At 44.7% G+C, this 24,127-nt stretch overlaps 1 protein-coding gene across 1 annotated transcript in view; it reads right to left on the bottom strand.

Moving 5' to 3' along the window:
* The window catches only part of LOC134172877 (complement C1q tumor necrosis factor-related protein 7), a 118,846-nt gene extending 109,502 nt beyond the window's left edge, over window positions 1-9,344 (bottom strand). Inside the window, exon 1 of the mRNA XM_062636406.1 lies at window positions 8,522-9,344. The gene's annotated coding sequence lies outside the window, so the exon portion shown is untranslated. The remainder of the gene's footprint in view (window positions 1-8,521) is intronic.
* Window positions 9,345-24,127: the final 14,783 nt, after the last annotated feature.

Here is a 24,127-nt window from a genome sequence, read left to right as displayed (position 1 = left end):
GAAGTTGAGGCAGTTTCAGACCAAGCTATTGGAAACATCAATGAAAAATGTGCCTTTCTTGCAATGAGCTGCAAACAGCTTCATTCCTTCAAGCACGAGGCTTTCTGACAAAAGGGTATCATCTCTAACGATTGCTCACAGGTACAGAATGAGGGGAGAGACCCCTTTAACTAGGTAGAGAAGAAGCTGCTTGCAGTGTGTATCACCACTTGAAGCACAGCACAGTTTGCAAGAAGTAAAGGGCTGCCATCACAGGTACAAACTAATTTAATGGCATATGGTGTCTTCATTTGGGAAAAGGCTTCAAAACTGAAAAGCAGATTGCAGCTTTGCAGAAGAAACTGGTGCTGGTGCTCTCATTGCACGTAGCTTAAAACTGATTAAGTGATACAGGCTTGTCTGATTGAGTGGAAAAATGTGGGGTTTTTTGTTTAGCCCCAAAATAGAATTGCTTCAGCTCTATTCAAACTCAGTGCTGTTCCAGTTGTCTTCTGTTTTCTTCTCAAACACACTGTTTTCCCAGATTGATTTATGTATATTGCGATGGGAGGGATGAGAGTGTAGCAGCTGGAGCTGATTCCTGCTCTTAGTGCTCATGTTGACTTTTATCCTGCTTTTCTTCTGGTTTTCTTCTGTTCTATACTCCTTCTCTTTCTCTTAGCCTACCTGACATTTTGGCTTGATGGGAAGTTCCTTGCAATCCTGGCACATTGCCTAATTCTACCATTTCATAGAAATGATGGAGGAGAAGGATTTCCTGACTGCTCCAACCCCAGGAGATACTGCTCACAGCAGAACAGGCTGCTGAGGAGAGGAGCACTGGTCACTACAACAGCATCTCACAGCCTTATCACCTTTTCAGTGTCCCCAGCAGAAAGCTGTATATGAGGCTATTTTGCATTTTCTCACAACCCACTCAGCTGCTGCAATTAAACCCCAAATTCCAAACTTCCAGAAGCAGCATTCTGTGCCATGGCTGCAGTACACGCACCCATGTGCCTGGGCTTGCAGGGGCTTATTCTTGTGTGTGAGAGACCCAGGGGTGGTAGTCTGTGCCATTGGATCCCTTTCTGCAGCAGAGGCACAGGCATATGAGGAACGAGAAGCACCCCAGTGCCTACCAGGAAAAGACAACTAATTAAATCCTGTTTTTAAAGGGCTAGTTGAGGAAATGGGGGCAGCTGTCCATTTCCTACATCACAGGGCATTGCTGTTTAGCACAGCAATTTGCAGATCAAGCTCAGTATTCTTTGCGTTTTACCCCTTAGGAAATAAACCTGTAAACCCCCAGTGTGCTGGTAACAACATGCTAGAAACCCTGCTTCCCTTTCCCTGCCTTTCCGAGCACCCTGTTGCCTGTTGCAGTGACCCACAGTATCTCGGACCAGCCCCAGTGAGCCCTGGCATCCCCAGCCTGGAACCCTGGGGGGGGGGTCCACAGACACAAGGACCCCCACCCATTCCCACACCAAATAGTGGCTGTTTTGTGGATGCCCAGGCATTTCAACCATCCTGCTGCAGGCAGGGGTTGCCTTTTGCCATTGCCTTTCACAGACACCCAGGGCCCAGAGACTTCAGGTGGCAGCTCCCACATTCCCCCCTTCTGCAGAACAGAGCCGCATTGATGTCATGTCTGCAGGAGCTATTAAAATCTTAAAGCTGCTGTGTTGCTGTTAACTTCAGTGCTGCCTGTGCATGGCAGACGTGCTGTGGCTGTATGCCAAGCTGCCTGGAGAAAAGCTTTCTTAATGTACAATAACATGAGCTGTAAGCAGTAGGAACTGGAGGTCTGAAGTAGGTGTCAGCAGAAGTGGGGTATGTATAATGTGTTTGGATGGCTCGTTATATGTGCATGTGCTGAAACACAGCTGCTGTGTGGTTAGCTGTGGCCTCCAGCACTGACACAGCACAGGTAAAAGCAGTAATTTTCTAAGTCTTATCTGAAATAGGTTTGGACTCAGGTCCCTTCCCATTGGCACCTTCAGCCATTTCATTAAGCAGAGTGAACATGGTTCCTGTGAAAGCTCTTGGTGCAGGTCCTGCCTGGGGGTTTGACCACAGCAGTCTCCATGCACCATGCTGTCTTGCACTCCAGCCTTCACCCTCAGGCAGCCAGGGTGTAACAATGCCTTCAAAAGCAAGAAGGGGTGAGCTGGAGCTGCCGCTCGGGCCTGCCTTTGGCACTCACGCAACAGAGGGCTGCAATGCCTCTTACACACAAATGATGCTCTGAAGGCCTAAATAGATAAATATTAGAGTCATTGATGAAAGGAAGCAGTGCCAGCTGCTTTTGGCTAGTGGAACAGGAACTTACCCTGTTGCCTCAGGTTTGGATGTTGAGGGCTTGTGAAAATGAGAAGGAGGAAGTGCTGTTTATGGTGTCTGACATATATTTGCTTCATTTGTGAACAAATTAACCTTAATTATCCATTTTATAAATCAGCTTTAAATGGAAGGGCCCCTCCTCACCCCCCACTGCTGCATATTTGGGGGATTAAGTTGTTTGTTTTTAGTGATAAATTAGAAACATCTGCTTCCGCTGACACGCTGGAAAGGAGGCATGTACAGCTAAGTGTCCGGCCGGCTGCTCCCATCCTGGGGGGATTCAGTACCAGGGCATGGTCCTGCCGACCTCTGCCCATGGGGTCCAAGAGGATCAGCTCTTCTCCTCTCAGCACAGAGGCTCAGCGGGCATGGGAGGTGCGTGGCTGCTGCTGGACCTGCTCAGGGTAGCTTCTGGGGACGTTGGAGCAGTGGTGATCATCTCCAGCAGCATGCACTCAGCACAGCCTTCCTTGTAAGGGTGTCTTGGCAGCTCTTCTGTGCAAGCAAAACTGTTTCTGCTATGGGATCATCAAGTCTGAACGTCAAAGAATCCAAACCTCATGCCAGAGTTGCTGCAGAGGTTGCTCAAGCCTGAGCAATGGTGGCAGTAAGCAGCCCAGCCATCCCTTCTGATGAAGAAAATGGTACTAACTGAGGGAACAGGGACGTTTCACAACCCTGGCATATCCCTACAGAGGTGACACAACTTCCCAATTGCCAAGGAAGGATGGAAACGGCCAAGAGACACACCACATCAAAGCACTTCATACGGGCTTCCACCTCGTGCAGGAGATATGGAAACAGCCCTCCTGGCTACAAGCCATGATCTGCAGGAGTGGAAAGCTGTCACTAAATCCTGCCAGATGCAGCAATGCAAATACACCTTTGGCATCAGTGGACCTATACCCATGACAGACCTATTCTGTGCATCACCTTACAACACCCCCACAACCATGAGGATTTTTTTGACCTTGGTGTGGCCTGGATCTCTCTGCAGGGTTTTAATACATGCCCTACTGGGCTGCAGAAACATGTTTTGCACACACCAGTTAGATAGGGTTTTTTCAGCCTTTGGCGACCAAAACCCTCAGACAGCAGCCCTGATCCTCAAGGACAGAGTATGTCTGCAGAAAGGGAGAAGCCAAGAGGCTGGGTGGTTTCTAAGGGCTCCTATCACCAAGATGCCCTCTTTTTCTGCCTGGATATTTTCTCTAGGGGAGTTTGAGGATTATGTGCGTTTAACCACAATTTTCCAGTAACTGGTCAGATCTGTCAGAGAAAGAAACCCTGGGTAGATTCAGTCCATGCTCTCAGACTGTAACAGTACAGCTCCTACAAGCTGGACACCTCCTGGTAGCACAGGAGGCACTGTTCAGGTGTGATGCAGTGCAAAATACATGTATTTCTGCCTGAGAAATTCAATGCACAGCAATTCTGAATCACAGTTCTGCCCAAAGCAGGCTGCAAAGTCAGGACTGAGGCGTATTGTCCATCAGTATGCAGGGAGCCACCCTAGGTATTCCTGCAGGAGAAAAAAGCTGAAGGCAATCTCCAGTGTTCCCATTCCAATGTAAAGCAGCATAATCCAGCTGTAAAGCTTAAAATTCAGGGAAATGCAACCCCTCCTCTGTAGAAACCAGAAAATACCCACTGCACACCCATGGACATGGGTGTGCAGCACAGCCCCTCCGAGACTTGGGGACCAGCCCTGGGCAGAGAGGACCTACTTGCTCTGGGGGTGCAGGAGGGAGCTGTGGCCCGGACACCAGACCTTTATGCAAACTGCTTTGCTGGACCATAGACCATCCTCTTCCCACCCTCAAAATCACTGCCACTCCCTTGAATAATTTCTCGCTGCCCCACCTCAAAGCTGGCGCTCAGAGTTGATCTGCAGACATGTATCACCACTTCCTAGCAGGAATGTCTGCTCTGAATAATACAAACAGGAACTGAGGAGAGGCCAAACCAGCCTTGGTCTTCCTCCAGGCACTGGGAAGACAGCTCTCAGGAAGCTGGAGAGCACATTCCTGCATCATTTGAGAAGGGGTTACTGGGTGACCCATTGACCACCATCACTTTGGGGAGGAATGGCTGCCAGCAGGAAAATGGAAAATGGAGGGGCTATTCTTATAGAAGGATAACAGATTGGTAATCTACAGGAGGAAAACGGTACAGGGATTAAAGAGAAGTTGGAGACAAGTAAATACGTGTGGGACTGGGAAGGCTGCTGATGCAGGGCTGTGATCAAAGACTGTTCTTGTGTTTGGGGACCAAAAAAGTACAGACTCCGGAAGATGACTTTCAGAGCACATATGTGCAGAGCTGGAGCTCATAAAGACTCAAAGGAGCCAATTGCCCTATAAAAACCCCTAGTGAAATGGCTTCTAGAATAAGCAATGGATGCAAAGCGCAACCTAGGTGTTTCTCTGCTGTGTCCCAAAGGAGCCACTTCCACTGGTTAGTAAAAAAGGACTGCAAGGAGCAGTCTGGGATGTGCTGGGGAGGTGGGCTCGATCCCCAGGTACATTGAAGCACAGCAGACCGGCGCTGTGCAGGAACATCAGTGCGGGGCTAGCAAGGCTGGCGTAACATCAAGTTTTTATAGACTGCTGAAAAGGGAAAAGACTTTTGGTCCTGAGTTGTAGTGAGGATAGCAGACGCATGTTCCAGCACAGGGAGCCTCTCCCTCCAAGAAAAGGGAGATTTTTCCTGGACAAATCCAGGAAAAGTTCAGCCTTCTTTTTTCCAAAGAGTGAAAAGAAGAAGGGAGCTCCCTCTCAGCAGCTCATGGATCAGATACCCCTGTGCTGCAGTGATGAGATTCCTATGCTGGCCTGGACCCAGCCACAAAGCCCATCGGACCAAAAGAAAGAGGTGGGGTGAGCAGGCTGGACACACACCTTTTCATATCTGCCCTTTGATCCCTTCTTGTTTTTATAGCATGTCACTCCCTGGTTTTATTGCACATTTTTGAAGCACACTTCAAATCCCACCTCTGTTATTAATAAGCTCTCCACTTGTGGAAAAATGTCTTGAAAGAATGCGGCAAAAACTGGGAGAAATAAAACAGAGCACATGAATTACAATACATCCTTTCCCAGCTCTAACCTCAGACTTTCGCCAGATGTTCCTGTTTGTTGCAGGGTGTCTGATTTTGGGTTTGGGGTTTCTTCAAAGGGGAAGAGGAGAGCATAAACTGAAAATAGGATGGGTGGCCTGATGGTGTCCAAACACAGTCAACTATCACCATTAAATCTTGTTTGAGATTTGGCCTCCACTTCTGTAGACTGCACCCCATTTGGGTCTGAGGTACACAATACTACACAGATGAGGAAGACAAATCCAGTAGATAGATAAATTGAAGGCGAGCCAATACATTGAAGCCAGCACAACATATGGACTTTCACATCTCTCAGCCTAGGGAAGATTGCTCCCCACAGAGTTGGTCTAGGTTGGCCCAGACTAAGTGAGCCATCCCAGCCAGTGAGACTTTTCAGTCCCTCTGATTATTTTATAACTGTATATCTCTCACTGCCAACATCTTTTTTTCTATTATACATAGCCTATTCTTCCCCTTTAAAATGGTCTGTGTTACACTCTGTGATAAGATTCGGTTTTGTACTAAACAGTTCTGTCCTCCCCAATGTATATACCTCACAGAAATGTGTAGACTCTTTGATCATATGGGTTTATCTCCCCACACCACAAGGCTTAGTGAAACCATAAAGTGTCTTTGGAGGATTGAGTCAGGTCCTCTGCAGTTCCATCTTCATTGCTTTGAGCTTTCCCATCTGCACCTGATATCAGGTGAGGATTGATGCTAGACAATCAGGAGCAGATCACACTGCTTTTCCAAAATGAAGGATGGATCCTAATTTAGGAAGAACCGGAACAATTTATTTCAGCATCGGGAAATCACAGCAATCTTGATTTCTCTAACAACCCAACTGAGAAACTACTCGACTGATCTGCCCCTCTTACATCAGAGAGACTGTGAGCGAAAAGAATACCTTTTGCTGACAACTGCAGCCCAACGCCTGTAACTAAAATGTAAATCTGGCCTGTAATCATCTCAATTGTAGCCTTCATTTTCCAGGTATGATCACAAAAATGAGCCTGCAAAGCCTCTATATTTTTCAGTTTAAACATACATTTTATCATCTGCAATGTGTCTCTTTGGTAACATGGATGTCATATGGTCCTACAGTGATGGTATGCGTAATGTTGTTGTAGCATCTGTTTTAAGGACTCTGGAAATCAGGCTCATCTCTGCATGGGACAGACCTGTGAATGGACATATCATAGAGGATTAAGAATATAAATCAGCTCTGTCACAGTGCATGGGACAGATGATCTTATCCTGCAGGAGCTCAAACCTAGCCCTCAGGACACTGTTCATATGGCACCTTCCATCTACCTTCTCATCTTGCCACTGTGAATGAGCTTTAGAAAAGTGCAACAGTGAAGTGTGGAGATGACAGAGGGGATGAAATTATATGAACACTATATTCTTTGTTTGCATCATTCCTTGTTAATGCTTCTGAGGCAGAATCAGTCCCTGTGGCTGATACTCGATTTCAGAAACCATCCTGTTCCCTGTATCATTAAGCAATATAGAGTAGGACCAGCCTGTCAGATTGGTGGAGTATTGTGGAGGAAGGACAAGGAATAGGCAGCCACTAAGAGAGGGGATTATGCTTCCCAATCCCCACACCACCTAGTGCTCTCCCAGGTGACACTGGGTGGAGGTGTCCCCAGCCCTGCCTTTCCATAGCTCGGTGTGGATGACGCACCCACACAAAACTTAGCCCATGGGTAGCTTTAAAAGGAACCAGGTTTGCAGGATTTCCTCTGTGGCAGCGAGCAGGCGTAGCAGCTCCTCCACTTCCAGTTTTGCTTTTCCACACTCTTTCCCTGCCCTCTCTGTTCCATGCTTCTCTATTTTTAAACACATTTCTTAGGCAGAGCGTGGCCCGTGGGCAAACAGTACCAGGGGGACCGACAGTCCTGCATTCCCACGAGGGAAAATCTGCTCCAGTAGCACATCTGAAGTTGTCCCAGGCCAGAAAAAACAGGGAGCAAGCGCTGTAGGAAGAAGGGATTTTATGCCTCTTTAAATGCAGCATGCTATGTAACCCGACAGTTGTGTGATTTCTGAAGCAGGTTGCTGTTGGTGAATTTCCATAGCTTACACAGCTCCAAGGGCTGTTAATGCTGTGTTCACACCCATATTTTCCTAGAACTTCATCCTGAAAAGTTTCATCATGTCCTTGAAAGTGAGTGGGTTAGAGAAATGAGCCACCATTGTGAGTATCGAGTTTTGGGCAGCTGGCATGTTGTTGAGCCGTGCCTCAGCCTCGCCTGGATGATGGTTGCCAGAGACGCAGGGGGAAAAAGGGAGCCAGAAACTGCCAATCCATTTACACCCTCACCTACCCGGACCAAGGCTGTGCTGAATCACTTACACTCAGCATTTCATGTATATTGAACAACACACATTCTCACAGTCTGCACATAGATGTGACACACACTGCTGGTAGCAGTGGAAGCACAAAGTGCTAAACCACCTTGAAAAACACCCAACCAAATAGAAGAAACACCCCAACAAAATAAAACATTGAAATATTTGTGAGAGTTTAATAAGTTAAATGCAGGAGCTTAACTCTGAACAATCCTGAAGCAAAATGATTTGTTTCATATTTACAGATTATAGGGTGGGTTTTTTTTCAAAACAAGTTTCTACGAAACCATAGCAACAAAGGTCAAAGTGAAGATTTGGAATGATACTGGAATTATTCACAAGGCGAAAAAAATACAACAGTAATCTCTGTTTCGGATTGATGGAATGTAAGATTAAAGCTAAATGGAGAGAAATAGCTCAAAATATTTAAGCCAATTTAATCACCCTGAACCCTGTGAAAGGTGGACATTGAAAACTCAGCTTCTTTGCCAGAAATTGATTAAAACATAATAAATCTGTCTGGTAACTTTCTGATAAGAACGTTATGTGCTTAAATGTCCAAGTTCATTACTCTCCTCTTACAAGACAAGACACAAGAGCAGATTTCACTGAAGTCCCATTAAAGCAAATCAAATAGAATCAGCAAAAATCTGCATTTTTCTCTCTATTGCATTCCCTTCTTCAAATGCATTTCAGAGAAGACAGAATAGGAAAGTCAAGTCAGTTACAACTTACCTTCACACTCGAGTAGAAGACATTGGATTTTTCAGGGAAAGCAACATGCTCCGTTTGGGTAGGAGTTGCAAATTCAAGCCAGCAGGTAATTGCTGGTGATTTAAAATCCCTTACAACAAATTTAAGCACTGTGATGACAAATAATGTACTTTGTGAAAACTTATTTGAAGCTTGATGCTCTCGTGTTGCGTTTTGTAACTGTCTGTCTCAGCTAAATAAGCTCCACTTCTTTCCTCGGCCACTTGCCAACCTGTCTAATTTAAAGCAACTGTGAGCTTGCTGTAAAACTCCTGCTGGAAGGAGCTCAATATATACCATGGAGCAAGGAGCAAGTGTGTGCTCCAGACTGAAGCGGTATGAGAGAGTCTTAACAGGATGTGGGGCATAGCCTCCCCGAGGTAATGTTATATCATCTTTGGAAAGCATGACGGGCTAAGTTGTCTCCTTCACAGTAAAGACACAGAGAAGAGGAAAAAAGCATGATGCTTCTGGCATGTAGTCCTCTCAGTGTGGGACCTGGGAGGAGCAGCATATGCCTCAAAGTGGAGGAAGAAGCAGCAGCCTCAAATACATGAAGCGCTCGGAGCTCCTAAAGGACCCTGATTCCCAAATCGGCCAAAAGACCCACAGTGATTTTAGAGGCACTAGCTCTTGGTCAGAGGCTTTGGGGACAGGTCTGGGGGCTTTCTCCTAGGTTTCCTCTACTAGTGCAATGTGGGGTACCCCTCTCATGGGGTTGTTGGGACACTCAAGCTGAGCACAAATCCCAAACTTCTTGATTTTGGAGTTTCAAACTTGTGATTTTAGGTAGTTTCAAAAGACATTTATGATATACTGTCGAGCTTTACATAGCAGAAGCATGGTTTTCAAAGGCATCTGCTTACTGGGGATGGCTCTATTCTGCTTTGCTCCAATTAAGATAGCGAAGCACGCAAATTGCTGTTCATACTGGAGAATTGCCTATGCCCATGTTGAATTGCTCTTCTTTTGCAAGGGAGTTATTTCAACCAGTTATGGTTGACACACGTGATACACATTTATGAATTGACAGAAAAGGTCCCTTGCAGAGTAGCTAAAAGAAAGAAAACAAAAAGCAGAATTACAAAATAATATAGTGGTTTGGGAAATTTCAGTCTCTGACCTTCCACGTGAGTACAACAAACTTTAGTTTAGAAAGGAGGAACCTGAAAAGCCTGCCTCAGACTATGCCCCAAATAACTTCACACTTTTGGGAATGCATCCAACTGACTTGCTGATGCTAAGGTGACATGAGGTTCATTGAAGGTGTTATTAAGACACTTTGGTTTTGTCAGCTATATTTTCTTGCAGAACTAATATAAGTGAAGGTGGAATCAATAGACTGAAATTTTCAAAGGTGTTTGGTGCCCCTAAAATAGGAAATGAATCTTCTGTGACAAAACAAGTCAATGTCAAAGTGTCACTTGAGAGGTTGCTATAAAAATACTGCTCATTGGACTGTTCTAATTGACATGACACTGAAATAGTAAGTATTTAAATTGAGAATTTTAGAGTCTTGTATATTCAGTAAAAATAGATAAAATATTGCTCAATGATGGGAAAACCAGATAATTTTTTTTTTCCCCTAATGGAGTTTCATTCCAATACTAAATGGTAATAACTGGGATAGAGAACACTATTACAAATTCATATGGTGCTGTGGAAGCTTCACTATATGATTTTAGAAGTTCCAGTTTTTCCTCGAAGTATAGCTATCAGAGTGTTTTCATTTTGCTCTATGGATCTGCTGGTGAACCTGGTTGTAGGTGGGCAGCAGGGAAAGTACAAACACCATCTTATGTCACTTAAATGCACCTGATTGATTTCTGTATCTTAATTTTCACTCAGTGATCAGGTATCAGGCATATTCTTTAAGTACTGGCACCTCTAGAAACTTGTATCCGCATGCCTGTGGGAAACAGAACTTTTAAAGATCATCCAGAGAATGTTGCCCTTGTTCTCTCCATTGATCTCTTTCTGCTCCTGTTAAGGAAGCATGAGAGAGTGCTTCCTCTTGATTCTTTCTTGGGGAAGCAAGGGAATTGCCCCATCACATGGAAAGAAACATGTTTTCTAAAGATCTGTGGAGAAGACTGGCAGGAATTATGAACCTGAGGTCTGCCACTGATACATACCTAGCTCTGGACTGAGTCTTCCTCACTTCCATTTACTTACCCGCCTTCCAGAAATGTGGCTAAGGACTATATAGCCATTGGTGAAGTAGTAAATAATATTAATTGCAGTGATTTGATAGCAGTAATAATGAAAGTATTTTTTTCTGAGCTGTTAATATTTTATGCCCTCTGAAACACCCTGAATAGTTTTCTGTGGTGCACAACACAAAGTTAAAGCACCTTGGCAGTTAGGCTCTTATGTTAAAATGAAGGAGGAATAAGGAGGAATATGTCATTAAAGCTTTGTCAGAGGGAAAGGGATGTGATCTCCAACATAACGAGAATCTTAAAAGGTAAGAACTGAAACCATTTCATTTGCTTACTGGGCTTTCCAGATGGGAGGCAGGAGGCAAGAGTAAAATTGGAGGAGAAAGTGCAAAGTGCTAGGTAAGCCTCAAAGGCTTAAGTGCTCAACAGAAAACACAGGCTCCATTTGTTTTGGAAGAAAGATTATATTTTTATAGGCTTTCTCACTGGTCCTGTGATAGGCTCAGTTTTACTCTCTCTAAAGGCACAATTCGAGGCATCTGTTTCACATTTTAACACTTCACCAGAACACTGATTTTCTTACTTTTGGGTTTGTCTGGGCACAGCTGCTGTAGGATCGAGCTGAACTGGAAACTGATATTTGGCATTCATGTCCTCACAGGTACAACACAACAAGTAGCACAGGGGTTAGGAAAACAGGAAACATCCATCTCAGAGAAATTTCGAAGTGGAAGAAAATGCCTCTTGCCTTGCCTGTGAGTGCAAGTCTTCGTGTGGTCCTGTACATGTTGCATAACTGATTGTTGCATCTCGAAAACAAAAAGCATGACTCCAAGTAATAGATGCATTAGAGTCAATGTGCTCTAAGGAATATAGCTGTCACACTTGACAAATTGTGAGTGTTAATCCTCTCATGTGGCAAGCAGCTGAGGCTTTTTCCTGGTGACATCTTTATGTCCTGTCTCTGACCAAAGTGTTTTAAGATTCAGCAGGTTCTAATAAATATCAAGGATATTTCCAACACAAGTGTCTGAACCAGGAATCAAGCAAAATCCTTCATCTGCAGTGAACCACTGAGAAGTTGATTTGTTGGCAGGAAGGAATTATGACTGTGGCATTAATAATTAAAAAATGGCATTATAAAGAATAGTATCCTTTAATGCTGGGATTTGGGATTTTCCTGTGTTATGACTGAATGCATTTATATCCAAATATTGCTCAGCTCAATTGCCAAGATGTGAACATAACTGCTCAGGGTTCATCTTGCTTCAATACTGAGAGAATGAGCAGGTTTATATGGCACAGTGCACTCCAGGAGGTCACAAAGCTGGTAAAAGCCAGAAGCTTAATTCTTCCATCATACAAAGTGGTGTGAATGAAGACTGGCTTCATCCAGGTAGGAAGAAACATGCTATTGTCCAGTGGTCCTAAATGACAAGAAAAATCAGTTGTTACTTGGAAATGTGATGTCAAAACACATGGAAGCCTTTGCTTAGGGTGGTTTTTGGTTTCTGGGTGGTTTTTTTCCTGTCTTGGTTTGGGTTTTGGTGGGTTGTATTTTGTGTGTCTGTATTTTTTTTGATTGCTAGCTGTTGGCCTTCACAGCTTGGTCAATAGAAGAGCTAATAAGGTATTACCAGGATGATAACACAGAAATAGCTAAAAAAGAGATCACTATTAAGGAAACAGAAGAGGGAGTATGGGCAGTCTTCTCTTAAGGGGTGCTGGTTTCATGACTCCCAGTCAGTGCACCCATTTGGAGATGACCAGCAAGTGAACTGCTGAGGATGAGGACACATCTGTGATGACCAGCTCATGTCCAGATGACTCTGCAGGTGCTGGGCTTTACACCTCAAGGAGGTATTTGGGTACCAATGGATTAACTCCACATGCATTTTTTATCTATATGAGATTCAAAGTGCAATTCTAACAGGGCCTGTGAATTTTCAAATGAGTATAATTTATTCTAAGCCCAAAGTCACTAGAAAGCACAGATAACATCTCATTTACCCAATGAGGTTACCTAACTAAACCCACCTCTACTCTGCACCTATATTCAGTCATTAGACACCAATGTGTTAGGGTTTGGAGTCTTAACCAGGCAGAGCACTGCAGCTCCATTGCCTCTACTATACATCTGCAATTAATATTTTAGTTGGAGTTTCACTTCACCTGCCTATGCCTCCACATGATGAGGGACCTTTTTTTTCCTGCTGTATTTCCCTCTCCTTTTCCTTCAATAGCACATTTTTCCACCAGGAATCTTAAACATCAGCACCCAGACTTGCAAAGATGTTTTGATGCCTCAGGCCATAACTGGGAATCCAGTGAGATTTACAGGGCTCCTGAAACAAGTGGGGGCTATTGCAAGATAACAATATATGCAAAAAGTAATGCTTTGTCTAAATCTTCTATTGTGTTTTCACTCAGTCTATTTTAACAAAGCATTGTACCAAATGCAGACCAAAGTATCTCTTCTCTAAATGATGGACATTTACATTTACCAGAAAGTGTCAGGTTAATACCTCTGTTAACAAAAGTTAACAAAACAAAGTCTACGTCCACATTACCTTGAGTGGGATTTAGGACCTCCACATGGGCTGAGGTGAAGCCCTTTCAGAGGTTTGAGGGACATTTCACTAAATACCCAGATTTCTATTTCTTCCAAATCCACATAAACAGTCTGTGAAGGAAATGGAAACAAAATGCACATCTGCCAGTTCACATCCCTTTCAGAACAGGATTGTTGTCTTCATCTCATAGGTGTCTGTACAGATGCACCACCACCCCAGAGGCACCAGAGCTTCCTCTGCATGAGGTCTCAGCCTATCACTCCTTTATTTTGGAAAAGAAAGAGGAAATAAGCTGCCAGTTTATCTTCTACTCGTATTAGATGGAATGAAAACATGCGTGGTATTCAAGATAGTGTAATAATAACAGCTTATATTTATTTCTTCTCTGCCAAGAGCAGTCAAGCAGCAACTAAAGATAAGTCTGAAAGTAATGGAGAGTGATTTGAAATTAGCACACATGCTGATTTGGGATGATTGGGAAACCAAATACTTCCTCTGAGCATTCTGAACAGTGCACTGAGCTTGTACTGGTGAGAAGCCAACCTCTGCTGGCTCCGGGGTGGTTGTGGCTGGCACCTCTCCGTTGATGCCTCACAGCAGCCCTGCTGCTACTGCCACACTGTGGGCAGGAACCCCAGCACTACCCACTAAAACATTAAATCCTAGGCTTTAATCCAGTTATTACAATGTAGACTTCTTGGCACTGGAGACCACGAAGAGAGACTATGGCAGCAGGAACAACAGGCGATCCTTGTGCTCCTTCAGCTTTGCGGTTGTCCATTGCCCAGAATTAAAAGGTGTGTTAGAGAAGTCATGTTTTCATAAGCCCCTCATTCAAAACCCTTATGAAGAAGAAAGCTGTAGCCATACACAAAGGTTAGCAACATTCTTCTGCTTCCACACAGAAGTCTTAATTTACATTGGAGGTTGACACAAATCTATTCAGCATCACAGATGCAAACTACTTATTTTTATTCTTTTCTACTTCAACAGGTTAGGGCAAGAAAGGACTTTTATCCTATTTCATACTGCGCAGGGCTATGCATGCAGCACCTCAAGTCATTAAAAACCCATTATCAGCTTCCTTATTTTGTTTGCTCAAAGAGAAAGTTACCCCATTCATTATGCTTGGTTTATCTGGAAGCAGTTCGTAGTGTGATAGCTTAGTGCTTTGACCTTTTGCATATTCTGCAGTTGACTGGTTTGGCCATCCATCTTCTCCACTTGTTGAAACCCACACTTAGCAAAGAAAGGCCAACAGCCAAGCCTGCATGAAAAATGTGGCGCAAAAGGAATCAATTAAGGACAGGGTATATTTCATTGTATTTCCCACAGACATTGAAGATTATGAAGAATTTGAAAAGTTGCCTGAGGTGCCTGACTTCACAATGCTGACAAATTATGACTCTATAACAGTATTTTGATAAATCTTTTGGGCAAAAATAATACTTTTTTTTTGTGATCCAATCATCCCTGTATAAAGAAGTTAATATTCTTGTATCTTGTAGCTTTCTAACTTCTACTGTTGTTGTCTTCAGTTCCTGACTACCTTGCCAACTCCTTTAATCTAACACAGCTAAAACCAAACTCCATATTTTCCTTGCCTAATTCCCTGTAACCTCTCACTTCTGGCTATTCTATCCTCACTTGTAGCCAGGAGTGTGAAGACGCAAAATAAAACACAGAGCTGATACAGAGTTATGAGTTTAATCACAGCTTTCAGGCAAGGCTCTCCAGAGTATTCCCACTCTGCTGTGCCCATTTATGTGTTCAGATTTGTCTTCTTACTAGTAATGTCAAGTGATCGTCCCTCAGCCTGCCTCTCATGAAAGGCTCATTCCCATGAATGTTCACGGCATGCCTCATTTCCTGCACCCAAACTCTGAACAAATACAGGGGTGAGTGCTATCTTCATTTTAACATTACTAGTGATAGGAATATGTACCAAACCAGCCCTAGAAGCACAGGTGGAATAGAAGATCTGACCTCTCTGACGAGGTCCCTAATCACAGGCTAAGGAGCAAATAAAGCTCCCATTTCCTCAGTGACCCTTGGATTCACAACTTCTCCTCTGCAGCGCGGCACAGCTTTAGCCGAGGGGTAGAGAATGTCCTTTGCACAGAGAAGGCCATGGTCTGGTTGGTCAGGGCACCTTCCTGAGCAGCTCCAACTCCCTCAGGCTCAGGGTAGCTCTTAACCTGCATATTAAACTCCCCTGGACACCTGCTATTTATAAAAGGCTATCAAGCTCTTGGATGTGGAAGGCTGCAGCTATTCAAATCATATTTTACAAGGACAGAGTGCTTAAAAATAAAGGAGGTGCAGAGAACATCATAAACCTCTCAAAAGTGGGGTACATGAATGTGTTTCAAGCACTGCTGGCCTTGAGCATAGGTGAAAATATTCACTGTAAAAGAATTCAAAACTCAAAAAAGTGAATTTTTAAGTGTACATACATGACAATCAGAGCTGAAATGTTGGCAGTCCTGTCCAGGCTTTTGGATGAGTCTCAGCCCAGTTATGCAGTCTCAAAACTCCTTATTAAGTTCTAGCAATTAATTACTACAGCAAAAAATAATTGGGTAAGAAGTGGCTGTATAACTCCAATAAGGGCATGAATTTGTGCAGTGTATAACCAGGATGACAAAAGCATTATAAAAAATACACATTTGTTCTGTCTGATGAGAATGGTTTGTATGAATGGAAGAACTAAGAAAGTCCCTTACCTGAAGAGGGGCAGGATCTGTACGTAATTCAGAAGTCCTGTCTTCTAACCTACCCAATGTGGCCCTAGATCTGTGCATCTCTGTGGCAGAAAGGGCAGCTGCCGAGGGCAGCTTGGGGCTCACACCATCAGACAGTCAGACAGACAGTCTTTAGAGCTATCTTCATTAACCAGCAAATATCAGCCTCGCACATGAGGCACCATATGGTTCTCCATGACTGCACGTACAGCTGTCTTGGGTTTGAGGAAAGCTTTATCTGACACCCTCCTGCAAATGATTCAAGGGTTACTCCAGGATAAAATGGCAATTGCTCAAGAAAACCAAACACTACATATGGATACCCACATATATTCATTTCTGTGGTTCCTTTGCTGACTGGGTGATAGACTGCCTTTCCGGCTGCTAAATTGCTATCAGAGGTGGCATTTCTTTATAAAACACCCTTTAGTTTGATGGAAAGAGAATTATTTTAATTGTTAATTGACACCATCCACCAAACTAAGACAAAATGAATGCAGAGAGGCTGAAGCTCAACCAAACACAGGCGGCACCATTGTACAACAGTGGAGCGGGATGCAGCCTGTGTTAGCAACAGATACCCAACTGCAGGGACTCAGCTGCTTTGGAAAGACTGGAAAGATCCATGCCATTAAATTTCTGTTCATAAAAATTTATTGTTTATGGATGTCTTTCCAAGTGAGTAGGCTGCTGGCTGTACACATTTCCTGACCTATACAAGCCCTCTGACGCTAATGGTAACAAAATATAGCCAGTAACTTTCTGAAATTAAAGGTCTGATTCAGAACAAACAAATAGCTTGACTACTTAAACTGCTGAGGTAGCATAAGATCGCTAACCAGAATGGGCAATTTATCCTGAAAAGCCAAAACATTTATTTTCATTAGCAGAAAAGCCTTTCTTTCATGCATTCAGAAATGCATCAGAAAGGCCAGAAGGTTAAGTTAGGGACTTCAGCAGCGCAGCTAAAGGTTTTAATGCTCATCCTAAACCTCCAGCATGTGCTGCCATGGTGGAGACCAGATGCCACCTTTGAGCAACTCATGTTTGCTCAATATCTGGTTTTCAAGTATACAGGCACTGGGGAACCAGCTATCTCAGGGCGCAATTCAGAAGACAGGCTAAGTTTATCTAGCAGTCACCTGCAGCTAAAATGGGGTGTCTGCCCCCAGAATCCTGTCCTACCACTGCTGGTCCTTCCACTCACAGGACACCTCTGTGGGCAGAATCAGACACTGACCCAGCACAAACTCACCCTACAAAAGTACCATCTTTCTTCTGCTAAATGAACGAGCTGAAAGAGTCACCAGAAGACCCAGGGTGCACCAAAGGTGGTGCAAAGGACCATAGAAGGGAGCAGGGATGGAGGGACTCCCTGCAGCAGGAGGGATGTGGCATGTGCGGGGCTGTGGCCACTGGCCAGGGAGGTGCTCACCCATGCCAGGCAGGAGGTTAGAATGTCTGAATGTGTTGAATGTGTTGCCACCCACTGGCATAACCACCTTCTTCTGTGCAGGCTGCCAAGCCCACACCAAGTGTCAGTGGCATATGCTGGGCTGTACAAGATGCTGCAGTTCATGGCCACGAACATGGGCAAAGGCAGCGATACTGCTTGCTGAGACAGGGAGTGCAGTAACTTGCCTGGATAGTGGGATCTGATTTAGGGTTGCAGGACATTTTTTAAAGAGCGATCAAAGTCCATGAGACTTTGTTCTAGGTTTTTATTTGAGTGCCTCAAGCAGAAGGTGCTAAAAACTTATGGTCCCTTTCCAGGGTGGTGTGGCTCTCAGCATCCCTTCTCTGTGGCAGAGACGGAGGCTGCCCAGCCTGGTTGCTGGGCATTGCACTGGGAGAAAGGACTTGGAAACTCTGCTCCTTCCTACCCCACTGCTCTCATGGCAAAGCTTGATGCCTGAGTAAAGGCACGGTGTGGATAGATGGAAGGTGCTGAAGCAGCCCAGAACTGGCTGGTGGGATGGTGTGGATTCAGCCAGGCCACAGGGACAACAGCCTGCATGCTGGGCCAGATGGCGTTAGTGGAAGAAGTGTGGGAAGGGGAGGAGAGGAGTGCTAATGCTTTCCTTGCGGCTGCTGGGAGCAAGCGCCTCTGCAGCTCCCCTACCCAGGGATGGGAGACAGCCCCTGCCAGAGGCTGAGTCCCCCCTCTCCATCCTCCCCCAGCCCTCAGGATCATACTTGGAAATGAAGGTGCAAATGTAATGTGAAGAGCAGCGAGGAATTCGGAAAATCCTGTGATGCGGCAGATGTTGGAGTGGTAACAAGCCCAGAAGGCTGCAAAGACCATCACGCCATGCCCTGTTCCCAGCTAAGGCAGAGGCTGTTTAACTAGCTCACTGCAGCAAGTAAGAGAGCATGCAGCCTTAGATGAAAAAACATGTCTGTAATTTTGGATATGGAAGCCTAAAGGGAAAAATGCAGTCTTATATATCCTTATTTTTTTACAACAGTTGTGTGTGTGTTTCTTAACCAATTGCTAATTTGGTCCATCTATAGCAAATAAACAGATCACTATTCTGGCATCTGTGTTTAATTACAGAGTTGTTGCTTTTTAATGACGAAAAATGAGGATATCCTTTCTCTGTCTTGTGTGACCTGTTTTCTATAAGGTTTCTATTTTAAAAATTTCCAAACATCTTTCTTTTCTGGTTCCAAAACGTCCCTGTTCTCCACCCCGTTTTTTTTCCTGGACAGCATTTTAACTCCACAGTAACTAACTGTGCTGTGAATGTGCTGTATCCTTGCAGGTACAAGAGAGACCTCTAATTTCCATAGTGTTGTTTTCCAGAGTTTCTTGGAGTTTCCCAGGTGACTCCAGGCAAACAACCCAGGAGTAATAGTGCTGCAAGGCAAAATAATTACATCATTAGGAACTGCTAAGAAATCACAGGCTCAGTCTCTTTTTGCACTCATTCTCTTTGTGCCTCTTTGCTGCATTTAGGAGGGCTCATTAAGGGTTGCTCTGCCAGGGCAGAAGTACCTGAGTGGGTTCACGTGTATGGGGCTCATCTCCGAGAGACAGAATTACTTTGGTTCCCAAATGGCCCCAGATGCAGAAAGCATGACCATAGCTTTAATTATCATGCTTTGATACCCTCTCTGCTGCTAAAAGCCTGTCCTTAGAGTGAGAATGGAGCACCTGAAAATCTGAATGATTTTTACAGGATATTTTTCCTATTTTTAAGCAGATATTTCTCTCCACTTTCTACATCTCTTTTAAAGAACCTTCAAAATTACTCCTCGCAAAAAGTGAGGGTGAAATGTTTTTCTCACCCATGTTAAACCTCTGCAGAGGTCCTCAGATGCTGTGAAGGGGACACATTTAAGAACACATGGTGTCACTAAACTCACAGGACTGTAGAAAGGGAGCGGCCAAAAGAGGCAGGGAGGGATCTGTGTGTGTCAGAGCTGCTTTTGTGCTGCAGAGTCCCTGGTGTGAAAGCAGAATCAGAGAGGAGCAGAAGCAGTGAACCCCGCCTGGATGGGATGCTCCTCTGCCCATGTCCATCTGATGGTGAAGCCAGTGGGGAGATCCCCACCAGCATCAGGGGGATGCAAGACAGAGGGGGAAAAGGACATCCTGCTGTGCACAGATGTGTGTTCCCCCCGGATCTGCTCAGTCATCCAGAGCCAGCACCACAGTGGGCATCATCTGACACTACTTCCCATCACACTGAAGGACAGGCTGCCCTCACGTCCCCTCCTGGTGTCAGAGTTGAGCACAACGAGAAATAGCAACATAGTGGGGATGAGGTGTCAAATGAGTTGGAAAATCACTTGCTAAGAAAGGTAATTTCTTTCTTATAGCTTCTTGGTTAAAATTAGTATTTTTTCCCCTCTAACTTGACACAAAACCATGATTACAGCTTAATGAGCAGAGGAATTCTATGTGTTTTGCAAGCCACCCCTAGAAAGGGAGCATGTCTTGCCCTTTCCCCTTGTATGCTGGTACACAATTGGGATAACTCTCTATTTGAACACTTCCCTCTATCTTCCACATAAGCCAAACTACTCTTTCCCTCTCTCTGTTAGAACTTGTGTATGGTTTTCACCCACAAACAAGGAATCTGTTGTTTTCAAACATCCTAATTTGACACCTTTCAGTATTGGGTTAAAAAGTCTAGAATATGGTTTTGCAGCTCTTGTCTTGTTATGATTTGGCTGCCAGTTGGATGAACAGTTGGCTAGGCTGCTCCGAAATACTTAATTTGCTTTTCTCCATTTTCAAACTAAAAACAAAAGTAAAAGTTGAGGAAAAGCTGCTTTGAGTTGGAAAGAAATAATTACATTTTTGAACACTGATATTAAAAGATAATGAAATGAAAAAAAATATGACTGTTGTGAAATGCAAGGGCAACTCCTTCCTCCACTTCAGAAGATCTGAATGCATCCCTCCCTCCAGGAAAACATCCTCATGTCCAGCTGTGAGAATATTCTTGGGTGGATCCTCTGAGTCTCACTGACATAAGTTCAGCTTTACACAGGGTAGGTAAATGCTTTCTGCACTGAGGACTGTTGTATCACAGGGAGGGTGAGAGCGCTCCCCAGTGTTGGGGGAGGCTCCACTTCCCAGTCACTCTTCCTGTGATTCAAAGCAGTCTCAGCATGAATTCACAGATTCTCACCTGCTGCTTCAAAATCGTTCTATTTCAAGGCTAAGTGGTTTCTTGCCCTGCCCCCTCCCCAAAGAAGAGCAAAGGAAACGATATTCCACTCAGCTCTGGTCCAGATGATGTCTTTTAGATTAGCAACTGATTTTAATCCTTTAGGAAAAAAGAAAAAAGTTTATGCAAAAGCAACATTTGCTATCATCACAGTTGAATTCCATGGGCAGAAATGATGGAATCAGTGCTCCCAAATTGCTCACTGAGGGGAATGTCTGATGCTGAGCAACGAAGGAAAGGCCCTCCTTGCTCAAAGGTGTTGCATCAGAGAGGCTGATGTGCTCGGAGAATGAGGGCTGTGGGGATACAGGGGTGTGGGGATTTTGGGATAGGGGGAAGAGGGGATGCAAGGATATAGAGATGTGGAGATGCTGGGATATGGGAAAGTATGGACATGAGGATACAGGGGTGCAGGGATGTGAGGAGGTGAGAGACGGTTTCCTGGCAGACAGGAAGGCAGGCTTCCTCACAGCTCCACAGATACATCTGCCCTGTGTGCCTGACAGTGACTCCAGTTCCCTCTGCAGCATCAGTCCCCACAACAGCCATCCAACCAAACTTCCCTTCAAGTGGATTAAAGCCAACACCATTAGGAAAGACAGCAGAAAACTGGCTGTGCTCACAGCTGCTCTTTGCTGCCCCAGAGGAGATGGGTTCAGGAACACGCCCGGGCTCCATCCTTAAGGAAACTGGTAGAGACCTGTGGGCACAGCTCTGACTGCCCAGCCCTGCCTGTCTGGGGACCTGGTGACTGGACTGAAGCCCTCTGAGTGCCTAGGTGCTCTGTGCAAAGAATTCATTGCAAGGCTTGAAATGTAAAGGCCTCTGGGATGTCCCTGCAGGGTGAGCAAGGCAAACCAGAGGGAATTTTTTCCCCCCTAAAACATGTCAAACCTTCCCATCACCTGGAGGTGAGATGCAAGAAGCTCCCAGTCCCAGGAAGCCAAAGGTTTACTCTTTTTCTGCCTCCTATTGCCCTCTCGTGGCACTTTTGGAAATACCATCATAATCCTTGTTCTGGGATTGCCATTTAGCGCCCCCCCCTTGCTTTTATTCTTTATACTCTTACTGTTTGCCTCTAATGTGTTTGACTGCACCGCCAGCTTGCATGACTTCAGACTGGTAAGCTAAAACATAACTGCATGGTTACCCAGCTCTTCTAAAAGCTCCTTCTTCATCTGTAGGTATTTTGGTACTGGTGTTTCACTCACCTAACCTACAGAAAATGTTGCAAATGTACCAAATCCAACCAGCTCAGATATGCTTCTGAGGGTTTTGCACACCCTTTAGGGCATTCTTTGGACAGCATATTGCAGTGGACAGGTTTCAGCATTCCCCTTGCCTTTTACACAAACAGACAGCATCAGTTGGTTTACATTCCAAAGAACAAGTTTTTGCCCAAGAAAGGTTGTTTCCTAAAGCCAGGACAACAATGAACTGGTTGCTCCAGTACATCAGTGAAAATGGATAGAGCTGAACTGCCCTGCAACAAGCTTGGCATTATGGTTTCTTGGCATAACTTCTGTGCATTTGAAAGGACCAAGACTAGGAGGCAACTCCACCAAAAAAAAAGAGGCAAGCCTCTTTCTTTTAGGGTTGTAACTTAAAGTTTAGAGATATTTCACATCAAAAAAATGTCCCCCTCACCCATACTTCACCTGAATTTGGAAAACATTCTCTTATTTTTTTGTAAACTTGACTAAACTTGGTTAATATCCCCAAAACCACCAGACCACCCACAGCTTTCACTGGTGTAAGGGTTTGCTGTAGGAAGACCGGATGCAGAGTGTCATGGTGAGTCTGTGGACCCACTATGTGGAATGGCAATGACTGGCTGAGAAAGGAAGGGAGAGCTACAGCCTCCCAGTCTTATGGCCCGCCTCCGTGTCATGCAGTGCACGAGTTCTTTTACCTCCCATTAAAGAAGGTATCTTGGCTATCAAGTATTCATCTCACCAGCCCTTCCAGCCAGCTGGAATCTGAGGATGATGTTCCCTTTGCTCCCTCTGCACATAGCATTTCTCCTGCTGGAAGAGGACAAAAAGCCTTCTGTAAGTCATTGTGATGAGACCTGGTCTCTGTCACATAGGAAACTTCAGTGCTAACTGCACTAATGGTCCTAAAAAGCAGTAACCCAATAAACCAGCTGGCATGAGGTCCTGCATGAGCTGCATCCAGACAGCAGCTAACTGCCATGTTACTTTGATGCACCACCACCATATTCTGCTTTCATGACTGCACAGCAGATCTGCTCTGTAAATAACACAAGATGGAAGAGCATCAAAAGGATGATTTCCAGCTGGGGTTCCGGTCTGAAGCACTCAATTCAGCTCTTCCCAAGCTCTGTGGAGCTCTTTCATAGAGTTTGAAAAACAATCGTTGCATTCCTTCTGTGAGGGTTCAGACCTAACAAACAAAAAGCAAAGCAAACCAGGATGAAACAGAAAAGCAAGTTCAGATCTGAGCCCTGCTTTATGCCAGCACTGAAGTGAGGCAAGACCAAAGCCAGCCTGTTATTTCTGAGTCTCCTGCTGTTGGCAGTATCTTCCACACTTGCAGACCTTTGGGACTCCCTCAGATTGGAGTGAGAAAAGCACATTATGGTGCCTTTCTGGTGGGAAGCGTTCAACTCCTGTGGCTGTGCAGGAGAGAGGAAGGAACAGGGAGCTCACAAATGCCTGCAAGGATCAAGAGGCATCTACTGGGCTGGGAGAAGGAAGCAAGGCAAAGTTGCAGAGGAAGGAAAGGAGAGACTTTAAAAGGGATGTAAGGGATTCAGGGAAAGCAGAAGATCAGAACCCAGGCTCTGAATCCTCTGCTGCAGTAAGAAACCAGAAAGTACATCCACTCTCAGCGTTAGCCACGGAAATTAATTCCTCATCATGGACATGAATATGCCAACTGAACTAGCTGAAGGATGGTGCTGAGTGCGTCCTGGGGTGCCCAGGCACCAGCCAGATACACTGTGGTGCCTTGCATATCAGTAAAAGCACAAGGACTTCATCTTTTGGGGATCTGCCTGGGGCTTGATGGCATCTGAACCACAGGGCCTGGTTCAGAATTTGGAACTGGGAAATTTTATATGGCATCAATGAGAAGATGCCTCTTTTGAGGCATCTACCAACAAGGTAGGAGGAAAGCCAGGGTCTTCAATTGGTTTTCAAAGCCTTTGCACTCCAAGAGGTACATTCTTCTCTCATTTTGTTAACATCTCCAATTTCCTTTTTGGAGATCTGAGATGTTAATTCCCCTGGTATTTTCAATAGGAGCTGTGTGGCACACCTCCCTCCTACTGCTGAAGGCTAAGATGTAATTTGGCTTGTTTCACTCCAAAAACGGTCTTAGTGTATCACAGAGTGTTCTTTTTATTTTTGGATATACGGTTATGTGAATTCAGTACCTGTTCAAGATCCCTGCCAGCACCCGA

Source organism: Pezoporus occidentalis, unplaced genomic scaffold (assembly GCF_034315485.1).
Source record: "Pezoporus occidentalis ecotype Australia unplaced genomic scaffold, CSIRO_AGI_Poc_V1 ctg48, whole genome shotgun sequence".
Lineage (NCBI taxonomy): Eukaryota > Metazoa > Chordata > Aves > Psittaciformes > Psittacidae > Pezoporus > Pezoporus occidentalis.
This window is presented reverse-complemented; position numbering and strand designations above follow the sequence as displayed.